Source organism: Ranitomeya variabilis, chromosome 2 (genome assembly GCF_051348905.1).
Source record: "Ranitomeya variabilis isolate aRanVar5 chromosome 2, aRanVar5.hap1, whole genome shotgun sequence".
Lineage (NCBI taxonomy): Eukaryota > Metazoa > Chordata > Amphibia > Anura > Dendrobatidae > Ranitomeya > Ranitomeya variabilis.
Genome location: NC_135233.1, coordinates 807,953,184 through 807,963,048, shown reverse-complemented (window position 1 = coordinate 807,963,048; position 9,865 = coordinate 807,953,184). Strand labels below are relative to the sequence as shown.

General features: G+C 36.6%; 1 protein-coding gene across 2 annotated transcripts in view; it reads left to right on the top strand.

Annotated features, from left to right (window-relative positions):
• The first annotated feature begins 1,430 nt into the window (after positions 1–1,430).
• COL19A1 (collagen type XIX alpha 1 chain) overlaps positions 1,431–9,865 on the top strand; it is a 1,614,879-nt gene continuing 1,606,444 nt past the window's right edge. For both annotated transcript variants that reach the window (XM_077289962.1, XM_077289964.1), the window contains exon 1: positions 1,431–1,556. The gene's annotated coding sequence lies outside the window, so the exon portion shown is untranslated. The remainder of the gene's footprint in view (positions 1,557–9,865) is intronic.

Genomic DNA, 9,865 nt, shown 5'->3' with positions numbered 1-9,865 from the left:
GGACAATGACCCAAAACACACCTTCAGGCTGTGTTAGGGCTATTTGACCAAGAAGGAGAGTGATGGGGTGCTACACCAGATGACCTGGCCTCCACAGTCACCAGACCTGAACCCAATTGAGATAGTTTGGGGTGAGCTGGACCGCAGAGTGAAGGCAAAAGGGCCAACAAGTGCTAAGCATCTCTGGGAACTCCTTCAAGATTGTTGGAAGACCATTCCCGGTGACTACCTCTTGAAGCTCATCAAGAGAATGCCAAGAGTGTGCAAAGCAGTCATCAAAGCAAAAGGTGACTACTTTGAAGAGCCTAGAATATAAGACTTATTTTCAGTTTTTTCACACTTTTTTGTTAAGTATATAATTCCACATGTTTTAATTCATAGTTTTGATGCCTTCAGTGTGAATTTACAATTTTCATAGTCATGAAAATACAGAAAAATCTTTAAATGGAAAGGTGTGTCCAAACTTTTGGTCTGTACTGTATATATATATATATATATATATATATATATATATATATATATATATATATATATATATATATACATATATAATATTGCAGATGAGCATGTCTTTTGAAGGGCAGATTTATCAACTTCACAGAATTTTCCCCCAAAATTTAATTTGCAACAAATTAGCTTTACATGAGAGACAGAACCCACTGACCATAAGAGCTAACACTTAATATGAGAGACAGGACCCACTGACGATAAGAGCTTACACTGTACAGTGACTCTGAAGATGGAAAACGACTCTACTGTACAAGCTATGCTCCACTGGGAACCGCTAATCTGTGATGGCCCAGGTACTGACCCCCCATATGAGGTATGATAATCCATAAGAAGTCATAGCTGCAGGGCGTCATGGGGAATCATGTGCGTCAATGCAAATAATGTGTACCTGCAGGGAATTTTTTTTTATGAACTGGGAATTTAAGTTCAAAATGTTTGAATTCACGTGAATCTGTGAATTTCTGGAAATTTGACATAAACTCTACCCTCTGCGAATTGCTCCACTCATCTCTAACATACATATACTGTGTATAAATTAACATATGTTGAATTTTACATACATGAGCACATTTTTCACTGCTAGTTCTTTACATATTTACAAAAATATTTCTTCTAAAGTTTTTCAGAACTTGAGGTATAGTAGATGAAAACTTATTCAAGTGAAGACACTTTTTTTTTTAAATTTCCTTGTCAGGAATCCAATTCTCTCCAAGGTCTGAAATGGCTGATAGCAGAGAGCAACAGGCTGCAGCTGAACTGACTGTGGGATTTTTGTCCCTTTAACACCTGCTGTAGACAGGCAGGCCTGCACAGAGCTATCTGCACACTGTACCCATGGTATAAGGGGAGATGGCAGTATATGTGCTGGTTATCGGTGTTGGTGGCCGTCCTGTCTGCTGACTGAGGGGGAGGATCACACTGTGAGACTAATAAGGACACAGCTCATTCTACCCTCTCCCACTCTTTGGGAGTCTGAATCCAGTTAAGTTCAGCACTTGCAGCTTTGTAGCATTTTGACTGTGGGATTTTATTCATACACATGAAAGGTAAGATCCTATTAGCAGGGTGGTATGTGGCTCTTTATCATGTGTCTCTGTAAAGTTTCTCCAGATCATGGCTGTGATACATTATCATGTAGTAGGAAGCAGTCCAGAATGGCTGTGCATTAACAAGTCATCTATGACATCCCTGCTTTTACATGCATGCATGTGCTGTGTTCATTAATGTCAGGCTGAAGTTTGCCCCTGGTGTAATTAGAGAGGCCCAGAAGTGAGGGTTTAATTGGTGATCAGGCTGGAGAAGTGTGGAGTAATGCATTTGGCACAGCTAAATGATTGGCGATGCCTGTTAGACACAGAAAGTGTTAACCCAGAGCAGTGGTACAAGGAGCAGATACAAAGCCTGCTGTCATCTTATCTATTGATCTTGATGTGTCTCAAGTTCACATCAGATGTACTTGGGCACAGCAATGATTAGTGGCAGGTCTGGGATAGGAAGTGCATGAGATGTCATCAGAATAATCCCCAAATAACTGGATTACCTGAATCTGTCACACATCATTACCTGTAACTTCCCCTGCTATACACATCTGTATAGGAAAATATATGTGTATGTATCAGGGTATGATAAATAATAAATGAATCATATAAGCTGTCTATATATTTATGAATTGTGGTGCACTGTGAAGTAATTCATTTAGGAATTAATTACCTGGAATTCTATGTAAAACTATTAATAACAGATTGTAATGTATTGTGCCTGTTACAAACTCATCTCTAAGACCAATATATTGAAGCTTTATCATGGGACAGAATCTTTTCTTTTTGGTGATAATTATTTGATTAGAGATAACACAGAAGGTTTACCTGAAATCCCATAGAAAACGACTTATCGGAAACTTTGAAGTTACTAACTTTTCTATGACTGGCATTCTCAGATCTGACAGTCTGACTCTGGCACTAGTACTTGTGGCAATATTAATCATAGTTCATATTTAGACACGTAAAACCCATAGAATTTTCAAGGATTACAAGCGATGCTAATGGTTTTCTACTTCTTTCATCTTGTCCCAAGAGAAAATCCAGTTGATCATTTCCTCCCAATGGGTTTCTCCTCAACGTCACATTTTCCAAATGTTTGGCTATTTTCCCATCCTCTTCACGTGCTAATCACTATTTATTGATGTGCTGCAACAGCCAACACATTGGCCTTTCCGCATTGATTTAACTCTTCGGCTCATGTCTTAGACTACCAAGTCTACAGAACTTTTACGATGACAGAACAGGCGATGCTGCTCTTTTTCAATTAGCAACCTAAGAGCGATCTCACAGATATAGTGTAATGTTGAAAAGGTTAATGAGGCTGGCAGAGCGCAGGGTGATGAGCAGTGCGAGGCTCCGAGACGCAGCTAATCAGAGCATTATGTGATGGCACAGAATCTGGAACAGCCCTGCACATGTAGCCATTCCATCTGATACTACTAAAACTTCCTGACTCACAGCCAAAGGGTCCAACAATCACAAGCCACACAGCGTATACTGAGCTGAGACATAAAGCCGCGCACAATGCGCTGCCATAGGGAAAAGAAGCTTCCTTATTTTATACAATCATTTCTAGGGATATAATCTTGTGCCGTCTTCTAAAATATTGCACTAACCTCACCAAATTGAAACTGGCCGGTTTTGTGGCTGTTAAAAAAAGAGGTAAACGACTATGCCAAAAACAAAACTATGTTGACAGGTGGGATTTTATTACATGAGTCATTTTTGGTAAAGTGGTGTATTCTGGGTGGTCTGCAAAGTTTGTTAGTGTCAGTATCTGTCTATCCATCAAAAATGTGTCAGTCCATTTACCTGTCTAGACCACCAAAATCAGTTTGTCAAAAATCTAACTATTAATTAGGGATATCCCTCTATCAATCTATTAAAAATTTGCTCTAAGTATCTATCAAGTATTTTGTTGTTTAAAGTGGTCTATTACCGATGGTCTGCAGAGTATCTGTCTATCAGTATTTGTCTATCAATCAAAATCTATCTATCTATCTATCTATCTATCTATCTATCTATCTATCTATCTATCATCTATCTACCTATCTAATATACTGTATATCTATCTAATATCTATCTAATATTTATCTATCCCATATCTATCTATCTATCTATCTATCTATCCCATATCTATCTATCTATCTATCTATCTATCTATCTATCTATCTATCTATCTATCTCTATCTCCTATTTATTTATCTCATATATATCTATCTAGACAAAAAGGAACACAGCAGCACATGTGCATGAATCTAGGCCATGTGAAAACACAGAAAAACATTAAAAACATTCAATATAGATTATGCTTCGCAAAAACATTTTTTCAAAAACATTTTTTTCCAAAACTTACAGCAATAGATGAAAATGAAGTTTCTTAGCGCATAAATTAGCCAATTCATGTATGCCCATCAACCATGGCAAGGTGACCTCCTTCTGATGGGTCCTACTCTACTGTGCATGCCACTTTTGGGCCACTAGCCTACAACTATGGACAAAACATGTCACTCTCGGGCTAAGCCTACAATTTATGGGCAGGTATAGCTGATTACGGCCACCTGCAAGGACAATGGGAGGATTGCAAGATCACATGGCCTAGATTCATGCACATGTGCTTCTGTGTTCTTTTTTGTCTATATAATGCAGTTTTGCAGCGTGCTCGTGTTCACATTAGGAGTGTTGGTTGTTTTTTTGTCTATCTATTTATCTATCTATCTCATATCTATCTATCTATCTATCTATCTATCTATCTATCTATCTTTTACTGTATCTATCTATCTATCTATCTATCTATCTATCTCTCATATCTCTCTATCTATCTATCTATCTATCTATCTATCTATCTATCTATCTATCTATCTATCTATCTATCATTTACTCTATCTATCTATCTATCTATCTATCTATCTATCTATCTATCTATCTATCTATCTATCTCTCATATCTATCTATCTATCTATCTATCTATCTATCTATCTATCTATCTATCTATCTATCTATCTATCTATCTATCTATCATTTACTCTATCTATCTATCTATCTATCTATCTATCTATCTATCTATCTATCATTTATTCTATCTATCTATCTATCTATCTATCTATCTATCTATATCTTTTACTGTATCTATCTATCTATCTATCTATCTATCTCATATCTATCTATCTATTTATCTAATTAAAGAAAATTTGGCAGCACTACCTAAAAAAGCGGGTGCAATAATCTCTCTCTCTCTCTTCCCACCACAGGGAATATCTGCAAGAAGTTTGCATGTTGTTCTTGTGATTGCAGGGTTTTATACGGGTGCCCAGTTTTCTTTCTTTCACTCCAAAGACATACTGATACTGAGAGGGACTTTATATTGTGAGCCCCAATATGGACAGAGATGATAATGTCTATTAAGCGCTGAAGAATTAATGGTGATATAAAATAAATAGAGTAAAATAAATACATAAAATATAAATGCTTAGGAAAAAGTAAGCAACTCTCTAATATACCTCACAGCATTATATCTCAAGATAAGTACACTTGAGATGGAAATCCTGCAGATTTTACTTTGGGATCTGTGCAGGTCAAGTCCACTTTAAGGAAATTGTCCACTACTTGGACAACTTCTTGTCATACCCCTCACTTGGCCCTCATAAAATAATAAAGCATATACTCACCTCCCATGCCGGTGCTGTTCCTGCGGTGTCGGCAGTCGCTCTACCTGGGGCTCTTGTAAGGAGTTGTGACACAAGATGTCATCGCTGCCCCCGCCTTTGAACAAATCGAATGTGAACAGGAAGTCCGCGATCAGCTGCAGGGACAAGAGGTGAGTATAAGCATTATTATTTTATGGGGGCCAAACATTTTGATCAAGAAGGGTTTGTCCTAGTAGTGGACAGCTCCTTTAAAATACTGAAGCAGACAAGTGAAATATTAACAAATCTAATCCAAATAATTATGCACAAAATTTCCACAGCCCATCAATTTCCACTGCAAATTGTCATCGCAGAGTTCTCCTTTTTTAGTCTAAGGCTAGATTCACATAGCATTTTATCCTCATGGATTGGTCTGTTGTAGTTTATGTCTGAAACCCTGGAAATTAGGATTGGGGCGTTTGCGCTGATGGGAACATTGACTGTAATAATGCAGATGGAGTGCCTGTGTGCTCTGTCAGACATCACTTTCAGTCATATCTGCTTATTTGAAGTTGGCTTCAAGATGCAGTCAACCTTGTCTTGAAGCCCGAGTCAAATAGGTGGATAGAAATTAAAATGATGTGTGTTAGAGCACACAGTGACGCCATCATTACAATCAATGGCTCCTACTGAGTTACTGATGTGAGTGTATTACGATGTGACCATAGCCTAAGCAAGGATAACTTTGCACTGTATGTATATCTCTGCAGGCTTCAACAAATAACTCAGTCATTATTCCTAGCATACATGAGGTTACATGATGTTCAAGGCAATCAGTAGTGTGTGAATTGCACACCTTCATGTTTCGGTAGTAACGTAAAGTATAGATAGATAGTATAGATATCGCTTCTTAGAACAAATAACCCTTTAATCCCAATAATATAGTACTGGGATCTTAGAAAAAAGTGTAATTAGACACCTAACTTGACATCGGTCAATAGCTTGTGCAATGTTGAAGAGAAACCTCTGTTTTAATTTTAAATCAGTATTACACGTGAAAATAATAAACTTTGTAATATATCTTTTTAGGGAAATGTGCTTCTTTCTCCTCCTGGATTCAGCTTTTATTCTCAAAGTTTTCAATTCTGTGGAGAACTCTAATAGTAGTTTCATGAGAAATTGCAGCAGAATGTCCATGTCTGCCTCTAGCTCCTCCTCATCTCTCCTCATTCCTCCCCCTCCATAGAATTTTAAAAGCACCAACTCTCATCTCCTATCTCAGTAATGGGAAAGTCTGTCTTCACAATGAAGATCTTACCCATAAATTGAGAATGAATGATTAGTCCAAGAGGAGAAAGAAGTAGATTTATCTGATAATATTACTACAAAATTTCTTACTTTATGATATAAAAATACAAAAGACGGTTACTCATACATCAGATTTTTTTTCTCATCCATGAATAACAGTCCATCATACATCAGAATTTTTTTCAGTAACAACAGAGGATTAAAAAATTGAGGCAGAGCTCTCAGAGTGTTGAAGAGGTAAAAACACAGACTCCTCTTGCGTAAAAACCTGTACTTGGTCACTGGACATTGACCATTACACCAAGGGGCCTGATTTGCGTTCAAACAATCTGACTTGATCTATATACACACGTGGTCAAAATTGTTGGTTCTCCTCATTTAATGACAGAAAAACACACAATGGTCACACAAATAACTTGAATCTGTCAAAAGTAATAGTAAATAAAAAAAATTATGAAAACGAACAAATGAAAGTCAAACATTGCTTTTCAACCATGCTTCTACAGTATTAAAAAAAATGAAACTCATGAAATAGGCCTGGACAGAAATGAAGATACCCTTAATATTTTGTTGCACAACCTTTTGAGGCAATCACTGCAATCAAATGATTCCTGTAACTGTCAATGAGACTTCTGCACCTCTCTACAGGTATTTTGGCCCACTCCTCAAGAGCAAACTGTTCCAGTTGTCTTGTGTCTGAAGGTTGCCTTTTCCAGACGGCATGTTTCAGCTCTTTACAAAGCTGCTCAATAGGATTTAGGTCAGGGCTCATAGAAGGCCACTTCAGAATAGTCCAATGTTTTCCTCTTAGCCATTCTTGGGTGTTTTTAGCTGTATGTTTTGGGTCATTATCCTGTTGCAAGACCAATGACCTGCGACTGAGACCAAGCTTTCTGACACTGGGCAGCACATTTCTCTCTAGAAACCCTTGATAGTCTTGAGATTTCTTTGTACCCTGCACAGCTTCTCAACACCCTTTTCTAGATTAAGCAAAGCAGCCCCAGAACATAAAAGAGCCTCCTCCATGTTTCTCAGTAGGGATTCTGTTCTTTTCTTGATATGCTTCATTTTTCCATCTGTGAACATAGAGTTGATGTGCCTTGCCAAAAAGTTCCATTTTGGTCTCATCTGTCCATAGGACATTCTCCCAGAAGCTTTGAGGCTTGTCAACATTTAGTTTGGCAAATTCAGTCTGGCTTTTTTATGATTTTTTTCAACAATGGTGTCCTCCTTGGTCGTCTCCCAAGAAGTCCACTTTGGCTCATACAACGATGGATGATGTGATCTGACACTGATGTTCTTTGAGCTTGAAGTTCACCTTTAATCTATTTAGAAGTTTTTCTGGACTCTTTTGTTACCACTCATATTATCCGTCTCTTTGATTTGTCATCAATCAATTTTCCTCCTGCTGCCAGGTCCAGGCAGTCCCATGGATCTTAAATTTCTGAGTAATATGTGCAACTGTAGTCACATTAACATCAAGCTGCTTCGAGGTGGTCTTATAAGTTTTACCTCTAACATGTTTGTCTAAAATGTTCTATCTAATCTCCTGAGACAACTCTTTCCTTCGCTTCCTCTGGTCCATGTTGAGTGTGATACACATCATGTCACCAAACAGCACAGTGAGTGTCTGTAGCCCTATATACAGGCTCACTCACTGATTCCAAGATTGTAGACACCTGTGATGCTAGTTAGTCGACACACCTTGATTTATCATGTCGCTTTTGTCACATTATTTTCAGCGGTACCATCATTTCTGTCCAGGCCTATTTCATGAGTTTTATTTTATTTTTTAATTCTGTAGAAGCATGGTTGGAAAGTAATGTTTGACTTTCATTTGTTCATTTACATAGATCTTTTATTTATTATTACTTTTGTCAGATTCAAGTTATTTCTGTGACCATTGTTGGGTTTTTTGTCATTAAATGAGGGGTACCAACAATTTTTACCACTTGTATAAGACTCAGTGGTCCAATGGAAACATACCCATGAAAGTCCACTCCTGAGGAAATGAAGCCAGCCCTGTTATGCATTTCAGCATACTGCATTCGTCTTGGGGTATTGGTCTATACTGCTGTGACTAGTCGATCTCAGATTTAAGTCCCCTTAAAGGACTAAGGACTTGTTCATATGCTGTGGGGTTTTTTTCCCCTTACCACAGATGAAACACAGTGTTTTACTCTACCAGCAATGTGAACAGCATTTTGGAAATTTCATGCACATACTTATTTCTTCTTTACAGATTTTAACTTTGAAAATGTTTTTTTTTTTTTTCAAATCTACAGCATGTCATTTCCCTGATTATTTTTTGCAGGATTTTTCACCCACTAAAATGAAAAAAAATTGTTAAGTTTTATTTATCAACATATAAAATTAGCTAAGGCAATCTGTAAATTTCATAATGAGAGAAAAAATCAAAACATTACAATTAATGATTTTGGGTTACCACAATAAAACTAAAAAAATAAAAAATTATCAAAAGCATACTAAAGTTGTATAAATTAAAATGACAGCTTGCCTTGCTGTGAACAAGACTCTGAGATTGATGATAATATCAAAAAATTATGAGTCTCAGAAAATGGTGACACATACCAAATTTTTTTTATAAAATTGTGAATGTTTTTAAGCTACCAAAATGATAAATAAGGTATATGTTTTGTTTCTCTCTATTGACCTGTAAAATATTTTTTCATTTTCATTTTTATTCCACAATTAACACCGTAAAAATGAAACCCAAATAACAGTGGCAGAATTTCAGGGTTTTTTTTCACCATTTCTCCTTACTTGGATTTTTTTGCCATTTTCCCTTACTTTATTTGATAAAATGAATGGTGTCATTCAAAACTACAACCAATGCCACAAAAACAAGCCCTAATATGGCTATGACAAGCAAAAACAAGTTATTGCTATTTAAATGAGAGGAAAAATGACAATACAAAAATTAAAGTTGATTGTGGAGGTAAGAGATTATAAAACAAAATAATTAATCCTGCAATTTTTACACTGACCATTGGGGGACTATTTTAATACTAATTTTTATGAAATGGAAAAGAAAAATATTGCCAATATTATAAAAATAAATACATTTAATACAAACACTTGAATAAAGCAATAGATTATTTGTAATTACACATTCCTTTTATGTCTCGCAGATTGTAATCCGATTGCCCTGAAAAACTGTTTATAACACTCCAAGGTCTCCTAGGAGTTTTGTTCAACCACTTTCAACCACTTTAAGGCAAACACAGCATTTAAAGTGACCTTACCATAGAAATGTATGATAATCTAGTAATTCTCACCAGCCTATTCAACAACGCACTGCGCTGGCAGACTTGTCATGTTCTTTCAAATTTAAAAATGGTCCAAAAATTATCCCTCTTA